The following is a 14,487-nucleotide window of genomic DNA, read 5'->3' as shown; positions in this document are numbered from 1 at the left end:
AGAAATGCAAAGAAACCGGACTTAAGTCTCATGAGTGAAAACAACCCTAATCATCCCCCCATATTCACAACAAAATTGTATGGCCCGCTTCCCATGTTATCTGGGATCCAACACACATTTAATATTTCCTGTGCACCTTGAGAGGAGCAGCGGCCAGTCCTGCTGCATGCACCTGTGTGATACCTACAACGATCCCTGCGGGTTTGTAGCACACAGACAGACGCAGTATATGTGCCCATTAAACTGTTTGGTAAAATATGTTAAGGTATGACATAGCAGCGAGGCCACTCTTTCAGCAGGGTCTTTAAAACCAGAATCGGTAGCCTAACTAACACAAGGGCTATTAGTAAAAACTGAACGACCCAAAACACGGGAAACTGTAAGAAAAATATGTACCCCTTATTATCCGCCCCCCCACTTAAATATATAAGAAAGGAGGGGAAACTTAACACATTAAAAGTGCGGAGAAATCACGATTTCAGGTATTAAAGGCCCCAAAAGGTGACTTGAGAGAGGGGCCTCGCTTCCTTTTGGTCGCCTCGATTCAAAAAAACCTTTCCTTCCCCTTTCCTCGCCCGTGGCTTCCTTTTCCATTCAGGACCTGTGGGCTTGGAAAAGAGCTGCACCTGCTTTAGATGGATTATGGTAGAACTGGAAGTAACTCTCTCTCTCTCTCTCTTTCCCCCCTCCCCTCCCTTCCCAGCTCTCAAGTCACATCTCCAGTACAGACACAACCCCTGTGATTAGAAGCTGATCTCCACATCTGAATGGGACAGAGAGAGGAGGGACCCGAGACATAGATTGACTCCCCCCTCCCCCCCCGCCCGCCTCTGAGACTTCCATTGAGGAAAACGGAACAGGAGAAAGGGGTGAAGGAAGAAGAAACAGGACCCCCCCCCCGAATACAATAAGAGAAGAAAGCGGCAAAGCCTTTGGCAGGAGAAAAGTATGATCATGCCTGAACTGTGTTAGTGCTTTCTCTTCTCTCTCTCTGTCGGCTTGCTTCTCCCTCTTTCTCTCTCTCTCTCTCTCTCTCTTTCTCTGTCTCTCTCTCTTTGTCTCCGAGGTGTTTAACTTTGGGGGAACCTCGGGCTGCTGGGAGCTGGAGGCATTTCTGCTCCGCAAGGGACGAAGCTGGACGAGGCAACGGCGGTAGCAGCGGCGGCGGCGGCGGGAGCAGCAGCAGCAAAGAGGCAGCCACATGCTCCAAGTGGGGGGTGTTAAAAGTTGAGACCCGATTCCAGGCGCTGTAGATCGAAACAGGTTGGTGGGATCTTTTAACAGTAGCAGCAGCAGCAGCAACAACAACAACAACCCTCCCCTCCCCCTCCTCTTAAACTTTCTAGTTTAGTTTTTAATCCATACAGTAGTTCCTTCCTCTTTCTCTCTACACCCCCCCGCCGCCGCCGCCGCGCGCACTCTTCTGCTTTAAAGATATATATATATATATATACCTTGCATGGAATATTTGCGACCAGGAACGACTTAAAGTTGATAAACTGGCCGGTCTGTTGCGCCTGCCCCCCAGGTGTTTTGGAAAAAGCAGGTGTGTGGAGGAGGCTGAGATTTATGCTTTGTTGATTCCCTCCCTTCTCCCTCGCCCCCCTTTCCCGCATCCTTCTTTACTCTCTCCCTTTGAGATCGCAACCTCAAGGATGTTAGGGTGTGTATGTGGAATATAGAAAAACTACTTGGCGAAGGCAGCCTCCTCTCAGTTGAATTCATCTGTGCCTTTTGATAAAAGGGAGGCGTGAAAGTTCGGGGTACCCGGAAAACGGAGCACTCCAGACAAAGAGAGGTGCTGGTGGAAATAACTTTTCAGCTGGGATTTACAGAGGGTGGCATGGAAACCAAAGGAATCGGATATGTGAGACTAGTTGGGGTGTTGGAAAGCTTTCCTCTTTGTTCATGGGGGGAGCTGTGAGGATGGGAGGCAGGGATAAGAGGTTCTTGCTTATAGGGAAAAATGAAGGAAGGAGCAGGCAGTGAGTGGATTTTTTTTTGTTTTTTTTTTGTTCCTCTGTTTTGTGAATGTGAAGAGGGGTGGGGAGTAGATGTTGCAAAACCGCTTTGGGGTTTCTGCAGATCAATCAGTCCTGTAAGTGTGTCTTTGAATTACAATTTATTGTGATTGACAGGATGGATAGGCTCAAAGGCACTCACATTTATGGTCTTCTTGAGTACACATTTAGAGTGGGGGTGAGATCCTGAATTGGGATAGCAGAATTTCTTGTCTTCTCCACTCTGAAATAACTTTTTCCTGGCAAACAAGTTGGCAACGGATAGGAAAGTTTTTTGTCTAGCGAAAAGATCGGCTCTCTGGCTTAGGTTTATTCTTTAGGGTAATAAAACTTTGAGGTGGTAGAGATGCTAGAAAAATATTTCATAAATCCTGAATTCCCCTTATTTCTTACCGGTTTTTATACGGTGGCTGAAATTTAAATTTGCTTTATTCTAAATAACAAGACTAAAACAAAAACTTTTAATGGCTCTTTAAATTATTATTTCCTGCTGGGAAGGTAGCAATAAATATACTCTGTTGTTACAGTAGTTCACTTTATCATCTACATTCTTAAATGAGCTTGATCTTCCTTGTTTTATATATTTCTTAAATGCACAAAATGTATTTATTGCATTCAGGTAATGTTTTTGGCCCAATCAGTCTTTCAGTCTGTCTCCTCAGCTTCTTGTCGGTTAGTCTTCTACTCCCACCTTTAAATGCCACCTCTGAATTAGAAATGTTTCTAATATCCCTTAGAGCAGCAAACTTGAACTAAAATTAGCAGAGAAATGATCGTATACATTGTTCACTATAATACAATGTGATGCCATCCCAGTGCTGCCTAAAAAGAGGGGGGACCTATATAAATTTTTATATAACCTATAGAAATCTGTATAAAAGTGGGAAATGGTGCAAATATATATAATTTAAATGCCACGGTGATTGAAACTTGAAAGGGGAAAATTTATATTCAGACTTAGGAGCTTAGAAGTGATGTTCTTGGTTTATCTGTATAGGTTTCTCCTAACAGAGAACTTTTTAAAAGCACAAATCTTAAACAACCTAAAACATCAACATATATATATATTTTAAAAAAGGACCCCCATAGATATTTTGCTGTGATTGTGAATTGGGACTGGGTCTTCTAGTAGGTGTATCATAGTTTTCTGAGCATTAGTCGGTCATTAAGAGAAAGGGAGCAAATTCATTATCAGCCTTTCTTGGGCAGCTGAGAAGTTTCAAGTAAAATGTATTTTAAAACTTGTAGTTGACATGGGTCTATGAAGATAATGCTCCATTTCTATCATCATTTCATCACCATTGACACACAGCAGAATAATTATTAAAGTTATAGATCTTGGTTCTTTTATAAATTTTCATACGTGATAAAGTTCTGAATGCTTCATAACGCAGATGAGTTCAAATATGGGGGGAGTGTTAAAAATGGTTCTATTTTGGCAGACCATTTTTTTGGGGGGTATGTGATCTGAAACAAAAACTCCCATTGAATTTGGTATTTAAAAAATGAAATCATTTAATCATCTCTTCTCAAGTTCAAAATAAACTTCGAATGGATGAGAATAGGTATACTAATTCATTAGAGACACTTAGACTCTAAAAGATCTTTTGAAGCGCAGTATTACAAGGAATGCATTTGACAAACACATAGTGAGATTTGTCTCTTCTTAATTTAGCCCTAAGGAATTTCACTACAGATCCCATTCCAGGGTCCATTGCTGACTTCAATCAAGTGCTCAGTCCGAAATAGTGTTTCTTTGGAGACAAAAATTTACTCCAGTTTTTAGCAATGGCTTATAACTTCAGTTTAATGCTTTCAGAAAAGCTGTGGGGTGTACAATAAAAAAGAATTATTACATTGTGTTTAAAAGGTGGGTATAATCAACAACAGAAATAGTATAGTATTCTACAGATATATTACTACATGTTAAAACATTTACACAAGAAGGGGCTTGTGTTGCTCACAGGACATTTTCTGTCAAATTGTCACAGTGTGTTACTTTCTTAGGCACTGGGCCCTGTGAGTTGTGTATGCTACCTGCAATAGCATCCAGGATCCTAAACCATTTTTTACACATATTTAACATTTCTTAATTTCTGTTAATTGTACTTTAAACTGAGAGCATATATTGCAGGTGAGTGATGCTTGTATAACATGATTTAAAATATTTAACCCCCTTCCCCTCTCAAGTTTTAAAAAAACCAGTCAGATTTAAACTAAGAAAGATGGTCAGGACCAGATTCATAATTTATTGTGCAAACCAGGTCTGGTGGTGTGTGTGTGTGTGTGTGTGTGTGTGTGTTGGTTCTGGTTCCAAATCTTTGTTCCTTTATTTTCTCCCCCTCAGAAATGGGTGCACATTGAAGTGGAGTTAATTGCTGAGCTCCTGTGTTTCCTGTATTTTGAATTGATTTTATATAAAGTTCTTGGAAGTTTAAACAAATCTTCAAAACTTAATGCTTATGCGTATGTGCAGAGATTGTAAACATTTAAATTTTGAGTGGGGAGAACATCTATTTAGTTACAATTGATGCAAGTGATTAGTTATATTTTAAAACTACAAACATAATGAAAAGGAAAAATGTTTCTCTAGTAAAGTGCTATCTTATATGATTAATTTGAGTATTTTGGCATGGAAATATATGATCAAAAACCTTCTCTCCCATCCATTTTTGAATTCTTTTTTTTAGCAAAGATTAAATGGGGGGGGGGGAGTATTCCAGTCCCACAGGCACTAAGCACTGGTGTTAGGCAAAAACCTTCTTGCAGAGTAAGATACATACAGTAGGCTGCCTTTTCACAGCTCCATTGTGTAATATTGTAAGGAAAGCTGGGTAAATAGGCATGGAATTTCTTTCTTCCCGGACTGGTAACTTTCTAGACCATGAAGTCGTCAAGTTCATCTGATACTCTAATGTCACAGTTTAGGATTATAATAAGAAAAGTTTTTTGTTTGCATGCAGGACTAAAGGATGTAATAATTGAGAAAATAATTTGGAGTGAATAGTTCGTTCAATTTACACTGCATATTTTCTTATTATATTAACATTTTCGATTGCTCTTTTACTTATTAAGAGTACAATCAATAATACCAAAAAATCTGGTGGATCTCTAATTCAGACTCTCTTTATAGAAAGGAGGGTTTCTTTAAGAAGAAAGGGGGGAAATCTATAAAACAAAGAGCAAATAAAATAACCACTTCAGGCGCTTTCTCTTTTTCTTTTCTAATAACCAAGCCGGGAACTATGTGCAGTCAGTTGTGAAGTTTTTGCCCAAAGAAGCCTAAGAGCTTTTCTTTTCTCATGGCAGAGGGGATGCTTTTGAATCTGATAATGTTTGTGTGTGTCTCGCTGTGGGGCTGAAATGGGGAAGGGAGGGGGTGATGGCTGAAATGTTTCTGTTGCATGTGGGGGGAGATCGAAGTTGGAGGAAGAAAAGGTACTGTTGTGTTTTGCTTTTTAAAGTGACATACAGTGCAGTTCACCCAGAAATAAATCTCACTAAGTTCAATGGGACTTACTTCCAAGTAACCATGGTTAGGACTGCTGTGATAAAGCGTGTGCCTGTGTGAGAACTGGGGAGAGTCAGAATTCTGAACCCCCACCTTAAAACTAGAGGGGGAAGAGATGGATCTCACAGAAAAGATGAGCATATATGTATTCCCCTTCCCTTAGAATGTAAATTTTATAGCTTGGCACCATTTAGTAAAGAGCTTTCCACCTCCGCTTCGCCCTTCCAATCAGTGCTTTTCCATGAAAGTTGAAGCGGAGAGAGAAGTCATTTGTTCACCAAAGTCCTTCTTTACTGGTAGCAGGTGTTTGTTTCTAGAAAAGGCATTCACTCTAAAAAAAAGGTTAGGGGATAACATCATATAAAGCTACTCATCTGTGCCCTGTGCTTCAGGAAGACAACATATTGTTACACAGGTTCTTGGCACTGAGATCCTGCAAGAAATTCGTTATCAGCCGTTATAATCAAACTCTGCTTGTGTATGGTTTGGCCTTCAGGGTAGAAAAAGGCTCTCTTATTGCTTCCTTATGGAAGAACTTGCTTTTGCCTGCAAAAATATATTGTTTTATCCCAGTTGTCTTAAGAGAGGGCAATAAAAGATCTTTAACATGATTTAAAGACAACAACTTCAAAACAAGTCCCACTGATGCCTGTTTTGATTTAATTATTTTCAATTTGGCATTATTGTGCTGTTGCATAGAACAGGATGCCACCTTTCAAACTTGGCTAATTCATTTGCCTCCAGGGCTGAGTGATTTCCTCCTTACACTGGGAGTAATTGCCACATGGCAGGTTAAAACACACCTTCAGAATTGTTGTTGATAGGAAGAGAGTGATGACTTAAATTATATGAGGGAAATCTGTACCTGGGAGGTGTGTGATAGGAGATATGATTAACAAAATAATAAATTTTCAAATTTTGAATGCAGTTTTACTATTATATAAACTTTGAAATTGGCATCCGTGCCACAAACTTAGATTTCATTCACTTCCATTTGTTGATTTGTTCTGTTAATTTTTCTGGCTCTGTATCAAATAGACACATTAATACATTTCTCTATTAATTCATTGTGCTGCTTTGTCTCAGAAGCTCCTTCACTGGACATAAACATTTTTTCTTGGTAGGCGAGAGGGAGGCTTTTGAAATGTTTGTTTTGTTTTTAAGTTAAAAATACTATTTTCACATTTGACTTTGTTCTTCTACCCACACTGGAGTTTCAGTCCTAGTGTGTGCAGTTTGCACATGGAATTTAAAACAGTTTTTGTTTTCTTTGAAAAATCTGCTTGTCTTACGTGAAAAGGGTTTTGAAGCAATACAGGGTGGAATGCAGTAGATAGAACATTTCCAGAATTCAGTTTCAATTTGTCTTATAACAGTGTATATATGTGTGCGCACGTTTGAACTGATGGTTCAGTTGATTATTGAATTTCTATCCGTTAATATATTTTCTACAGAGATTTTGATTTTAGGAAAGGGTTAAAAAGCTGAACTAGGAAGGAGGATATATTAAAAAGTACAAGTGCACTTGCACATTTGTATACATAAGGTAATTTAAGCCAAGATCCATAGTGTGGGGATTCATTGGGAAAACCTGGAGTCTCGTTTTGTTTTATAAAAACCCTGCTGTGTCTGGTGAACAGAGGTTGTCTGTATAGAGGACGGTTATTGAAAACTTTGCAATGTAAGTATCTCATCAGGTCAGTAGAGTTTCCTGGACAAGGTGTTACTTAGCATTGTGAATCTGACTCTTTCAAATTCACTATTGCACATTGTGCTCTACTGACTTGGTCTTTATGGCAATATCAGCATTTGTTATCTGCTAGCCTGCACATGTTACCCAACCTCCATGTCCTTGCAAAGAGACAGAATCTGATCAATTCACTGCCCGCTTACCTAAAACACTTCCATCCGTTTCAGGACTTTCAACAACAAATGGATCAGTAGACGAGGATTTCTGCCACCCATTAAGGGTTGTTGTGTATCCTGGCATTCTGGATGGAGTATTACGTTAACTGCATGCAAACTTCATAAAAGCACACTATAAAAATTTCTAAGTATCGATAAAAAAACCACAAGCATTGAAAATACCTGGGTGGGAGAGTGCCCCATTTTGATATGCTGCTTCTCATTCTGCCTCACTGGCGAAACTTTACCACGTGGTGCCTTTGAACAGGCATTAGCATATAGGCAGCAGCTAAACCAGAGTTGGAAACAAACCTATGGAAGTCACTGGCATGCAAAGGTTTTAATTAGCCGACAGGGGTTGGCAGAGGAGGGACAGAGAGCTCTGCTCCTCTCCCAGCAGCCTGCTGCATATCTATACTGGGTGAAGAGGAGGCAGCTTCTGTCCTGCAGCAACTTACTTGCTGGAGTGCCCCATCCATCGTCTGTCAGTCCATTAGCTCACTTGCATGCAATTCCTTATTGTTTATGGCTACCAGGCAAGTGTGTTAATACAGGGGTAAACTAAACAGTCATACTTCGAAGTGGGGGGAGGCTTTCCCGGAAGGTTTGGCAAGCCGCTTTGAGGTTTTATTACAATCAAGCGGTATATAAATCTTGTTAAATAAATAAAAGCGATTCTCTGTGAGAAGCTTGACTTTGCTTCACTAGTTCATGAAATAATGAATAAGGAAAATCAACGCAAATTCATAAGGGAAGAGAAGTTTGTATCTTTTTTGAAGAATGGAGCGTTGGCCCATTTGTATATAGCAGCTGTATGCCAATGAACCTGGATATTTTAACATGAACACTATCCTGGCAGTATTTCTCCTCAATCTATTTAGCTTCCTGAATTTATGCTAGTATGGTTTAGAAGAGAGCCCTACTTGCCTGTATAAGCACAAGAAGGGTGGGATAGCACTATCAGGTAAAGCATAAAGCATCCTGCATGAAGACAGTGAAATGACCAGTGTGCCTTTGCAGTATTAGGCAACGGAGCATGTGTATAGTGTGTTCCTTGAGGGCAGCATAGGAGCTAACATGCTTCTGGATTTATCTGGCACTGTTTGATCCTGTCAGAAGGAAGCTGTGTAATGACTCACACATGCGGGACTGAACAAAGCAGTTTTGGGGAATATATCCCATCCCCGAAGAGGCAGTTTGCTCAGTTAAAAACCAGTCATTCCTCTTTAAAAAAATCTAGGAGTGGCCAGCGGCTTAAAACTGTTCTCCCATATCCCATGGCCTCATACAAACAAATAAAACATGGGAAGCGGCAAAGAAGAATGTAGATGAATTAGTTGATATTTTCAGGCAATTTTTCTAGGGTTTTCCTATGGTCTATTTCCTATATACACTTCTAGTTCATATATATTTTAAGCTTTACAAATGACAACCCAGGTATATTCAAATAAAACATCGTGATTGTTTTCTCTTAGGCAAAAGGTCGATATAAGTAGATGGTGTTGACCTGTGTTTCAAGACCTAGACTGTCTAGTTCACTTTTTGGTTGTGCTGTGACCATCCTGTGTTGCTTTGGGTGGGTCATTGCTTCAGTAACATCTAATTTCAATGACAGTTACCCCCGTTTTGGAATAGAATTACACTGAAGTAGTTGGGTGTACTTCTTGGTGTTGGGCACCTTAGAAAAGCCTCTGTAAATAAGGTACTTGACCACATGAACAGGGTGAAAAAAGCTTGCTTGTGGTGTGTGTGTGAAGGATTGGAGGAGATGCAGAAAGCCTGTTTTTCTGCCATCAGCAAAGACTCAAAAAGAAGTATATAATGGGAGAGGCAGTAGATCCTGTCAAATAGCAGGACTTCATCCATTGTAGTGAGGTAGGGAACAGCTGGATTTTTAGATGAAGGGCAATACTATGCCAGTATAATGGAGCAAAGTGATATTTGAGCATCGTCAAACACTTCGTACCTTAATTTTCCTGGTGTACCCTATAGGATAATTCTTTGCATTCTTGTTATTCAGCATTCATTAACTCCAAAATATTTACAAATGATTTATGTTTGTAACCTAGTAGGGAGTTTTTAAACTTGAACCCAGTGTGTTTTGTATAGAAAGCACTCCATAGCATGACCTGAATTTGACCCAGCTCTGCCCATTTTTCTGTCCTGAAGATATTCTTGGGACTCTCAGAAATGGCTTCCCAGATGGATGAAGGTCTGGGTCACAGAGCTCTTCCGATTTACGTGTGAAAGGATGCTGCCGCCTTTTGGTTTAGGTCCTGATTTGCCAGATGTGGGATTAAAGGTGGAAATGCTGAATATCAGATAATTGACATAACTGGACTGTTTGTGGCAAGTTGTTTTGCTGCAATCTGATTAGTTACAGCCAGCCCTTAACGTCACAATAAACAGCCAGTTGGAATTGATGACTATCTCCTCCTAGCTCAGGCTGAAGCAGCATTATCTTTGCCTAGACAAGGGAGTGGAAACAGTACTGTTAACATCTCTCTGCCTTCCTATTTTTTGGTGGTGGGGGGGCACTCATGTATGGTGTAACTAGGTTCTTACGGCTGACTTAAATGCCCATCAAACATTTTTTGTGTGCCCAGCTAGTTGACTGAGAAGCATTTCAAGAAGGCAAGAAAAAGTTCATAGAGGGGTGCCAAGGATACAATACAAAGCTACATCTTCCAGTGAGCCTAACAGTCTAGAACAACTTGGTTCTTGGAGGTCACTTTTCAGTATTATTGACCTTTTCCAATTCCAGAGAGTATGCCGATACCAAGCAGTTTATGCAGAGAGTTGGCATCCCTCTCTTCTCTGATTCATCTTGGTTCAACTATTGGACATACACAATGTTTTAGGCAAGCTCCAGCTTCTATTTTAGAAGATGTTGTGCCTTTGTTTCTTGCAGCTGCCCGGCATTTGTTTTGACAAGGTACCTTCTCCAAACAGAGACTATGGCTACGGACTCTGGCAAGTTGCATTTGTTCATTAATGAACGGTGACCTGGTTTTCTTCTATTTCTTTGCCTTCGTGTATTACTAGGGTGGATGCATTAATCTGAAGTGGATGGCAGTTTATAATGCCAAGATACTTTCTTAGCAAGCAAAATTTAGCAGTTTTTCCCCCTCGCACTTAAAGAAAAATTGCAGACTGGTGTTTTTTCAATAGGTAGAAGGGAGAGGCTGGCATAGCACAGTGGGGAACTGAAGAAGAGGAGGAGGAGTAGGAGGAGGAAGAAGAAGAGTCATCTCTTATACCCTCCCCCCTTTCTAGTAGAAACCATTTTCTACAAAATATATCAAAAACATTCACTTTTTTGAGATTTTATGTGTGTTTTAACTAGACCAAACTATGCAGTTGGGTGATGAAAGTATGTTAATATTACTTTTGCAGTAGACTCTTGAGGTGGAATTTGCAGGTGTGAAGGAAAGCAATTGTTCTGATTTAAAGATTTAAGTTACAGGACTTCAGCCAACTTCACCCCTGACCTTTTCTTGTCCTATTTTTGCCTCTGATGTAAACATAACATTCATGTTGTTCATGGAAGGAGGCATCGTTTTAATTTTGAGTGCTAAAAATCTTTGCACTGAGGTCGCTTTCTCTCCTACGCCCAATTCATTCAGTCAGATAAAGTGGCATTTCAATAATACAACATAACAATCATGCTGAGCATTTTCTTTTTGTTCATCTAACTTTAAATTTACCCTTATGCCTGGCCAATATTTGGTTTCAAGTATCCCATACTTCATGTCGTGTAATTCTGAGAGTTACGTTTGGCATAGCGAAAGGACAGAAACAATCATTTCTCTCCATAGGCAATTAGAAATTAAAACTTAATATTCTGGTTTTTTTGAGATTTAATATTTTCATAACAAAGTTGTTCCACTATCTATATTTGGATGAAATGTTCTAAATTTGTGATCAGGTTGTGTATTATTAATTTCTGTAGCGCTTTTTAAATTGCTGTATTCTTGATCTTTATAACATACTCTTTGGCAGTTTGCTGTTATCCCCATTTTAGAGATGGGGAATTTATAATGGTGTACCATTGGTTAACTTTGTCCAGCAATTTTTATGTTGAAACAAACGCTACACAGAATTATTGCTTTTTGCAGCCTTTTGTTAAAAAGAAAATAGAAACTATTTTTTGGCTCCATCACCACATTCAGAGAAATGATCTACAAATGAGAGTCCTGCTTGTTTCAATTTGTATGGTTTCAGACTGCACCTACTGTTTTTATTTTCCCATAGTATTTCAGTGTGAAGTCTTAAAAGTAACCATAGTGCAGAAATTAGTATCTCGCCTACCACAGGATACTCAAATAGGATTTACCGGGCTATGCTGGAAGGTTGAGCTTTTATTTTTTTTATTGGCAAAAAAACGACACTGCCGACACAGGTTGCCATATGTAAAGATTTCCCCAGACATTTCAGCAATTTCTGCCCAGACACTGTTTCTGACAGCTGATTGCCGGCTATGTCTGGGAAATTCCGGATGTATGGCAACTGTACTATATGAATATTTTCAGAGGAGTAAGAGAGGATGCTGGTTTTATGTGCAAAGTATATATCTGGTGTGTTCTTTAGTAGAAATGCCCTATAGTGTGTCTTCTACCATGTAGCTTGCTCAGGGTAGAACTTGATCACTGAAAAGGGCAACTACCAGTAAAAGAAACAACACCATTCTTGTGAAGTCCATGATTGGCATGCAGCCACCTAATGTTGGTTTGGAATCCAGAGCAGAACTGGGCCAAGGGTGGAAAATAAGGCACTTGGTGAGGGAAGTTCTAGATCAACTCTCCTCCTGCTTTCGTCTCCCTGCAATAATGCAATCTCTTGTCTGTTGTGAAAGGACTTTCTCAAGGGAAGGCAGAAGGGGTTGGTTGCTATTAGACTATCGATTCTAAGGGAACAATAGGGCCAGAATGAAATATAACTAATGAAAAGCATTTTTGAACATGCATGTGTTGCACTAGGATGGGAACTTCAGATGAAAACTCCCTGTTATGCACATTGAATTCTGAGTTATGCAAATGTCCAGAGTTAAAAACTCTCTGTCTCTGTCTGTCTGTCTGTCTGTCTCTCTGTCCTCTCTCTCTCTCTCTGTGTGTGTGTTCTTGACTTTCTATAGCCATCTGGAATAAAGGGAGACATACTCAATGTTTTGATAACTGATGTAGTTCCTTGTACTATGAAACCAGAATGAGCGCATCTGACCTTTTTGCAAAGAGGGCAAAAAGAAAAACCCGGTCATGACTATTCTTACTATTTGACTATCATTTTTCTTAATAATGTAATATTTATTGAAATAAAAGGTTTCCATGCTCTGGTGTCAGCAGAAAATGTTTAGAGTTTCTACACTGTTTTCACAGTCCAGAGTAAAGGTGGACCCAAGTCCAATGTGAATTTTTAAGTTTTGCTGCCTCAAACCTTGATATAGTAGTCTTGCCCTGACTTGGAATAACCAGGCACTTCTTCCCTCCCCTAGCCCATGCCGCCACATGGAGAAAGTTCTGTTCCAAAGTTTGACACATTATTGCATAAAATCAAATGTCTGCTTTTGCTTGCTGATGCGCTGTAGGGCTGTGTATTTTCTTTAAAGGTACTGTACATATTCATGTGCTTTGAAAATATATTGTTTGAAGTACGGTGCACTAAAATAAACTGAAGAAAGGAATTGTTTGAATAATGTCTGTCGGATTCTGTAGTTCTTGGTTACGGCATGTAAATGGTTGGAGGTATAGGCTTTGCCCCAGAAACTGGTGATGGGTTCCTTGTGGTGCTAGTTCTTTCTTGGAGTGGCATGTTAACACATTATTTGTGACATATTATAAAGTAAGTATAGCACTGTCTAGGTCTGTTAAAGGAGGCATGGCAACATGATGTCTCTGTGCTTGTGACATTTTACCTACCCTGTGTGTGTGTGTGTGTGTGTGTGTGTGTGTGTGTGTGTGTAAAAGGGAATCTCATAGTTCCTGAGAAATAGCAATATTTTTAGACCCTATATTCACAATCACTGGAATTGTGTGGTAAGTCCTTTCCTGGGCTGTACCACTTCAGATTGCAGGTGGTAAATTTTCTCCATGGAATCAGGAAAAACACCCTTTAGAGCAGCTTAAAACTCTTTACCCTGGTGTACCGAGCCCTCCCCCTGTGGGAAGCATTCAGATGCCACCCCATTTGCACCCTGAAATGGTACACTCTAAGAAAGCCTCAACTATGTAACTTCATTTATTATGTAAAATGGGCCTAAACTTTTGTACAGTACTCTCCCCTGACCCAAGTTCAAGTTTGAGTGTGACAGTTTATAATGAGGTTCAGTTTGCATTATACTACATATGGACCTGATAAAGTGGTAACCCAGGAGTAAGAATCGGTGAAATGAGAGAGAAGCTTTTTAAAAACCCATCTCTTCCTTGAAAGGGTTTTGTCATCCTAGTAATTTTAGTTAATCTGAAGTAGGAAAATCCTTCTCCTTTCAGTGTTCTTAAACCTTTATATGCTTCCACTCAGTGATGTATCCAATTTGAGGCTATTTAGTGCTGGAGCACTTGTTTTGTCATCTAGGGATGAATGAATTTTAAGAGTTTCCTTGGATTTTAAGGTCTGGGATGAGACTAGAATGGCACTCAGGGTGATTTCTGATCCTTGGTCTCCAGGTTGCCTTTGCTGAACCTCTTCCTCCTTGGACACTCTGTAGACCATCTTAGAATAAAATACTATGAAGATTGTATAGGAATACCCCAAATAAAATAAAAAATTCCTTTCAGCAATCTTTCATTAGCATAGTTCACTTTTTGGTCTATCAGTCATTTTGTTCTTGTGTGTATGGAGTTCGTAGCACAGTACTGTAAGTACAGTGGTACCTCAGGTTACATACGCTTCAGGTTACAATCTCCACTAACCCAAAAATAGTGCTTCAGGTTAAGAACTTTGCTTCAGGATAAGAACAGAAATTGTGCTCCAGCGGCACTGTGGCAGCGGGAGGCCCCATTAGCTAAAGTGGTGCTTCAGGTTAAGAACAGTTTCAGGTTAAGAACGGACCTC

The 14,487-nt window shown here is 39.8% G+C and overlaps 1 protein-coding gene across 1 annotated transcript in view; it reads left to right on the top strand.

Annotated features, from left to right (window-relative positions):
* The first annotated feature begins 738 nt into the window (after positions 1-738).
* Positions 739-14,487, top strand: part of FOXP4 (forkhead box P4) — a 152,837-nt gene continuing 139,088 nt past the window's right edge. The window contains exon 1 of the mRNA XM_081915576.1: positions 739-946. The gene's annotated coding sequence lies outside the window, so the exon portion shown is untranslated. The remainder of the gene's footprint in view (positions 947-14,487) is intronic.

Source organism: Podarcis melisellensis, assembly GCF_964234715.1.
Source record: "Podarcis melisellensis genome assembly, chromosome: 6".
Lineage (NCBI taxonomy): Eukaryota > Metazoa > Chordata > Lepidosauria > Squamata > Lacertidae > Podarcis > Podarcis melisellensis.
This window is presented reverse-complemented; position numbering and strand designations above follow the sequence as displayed.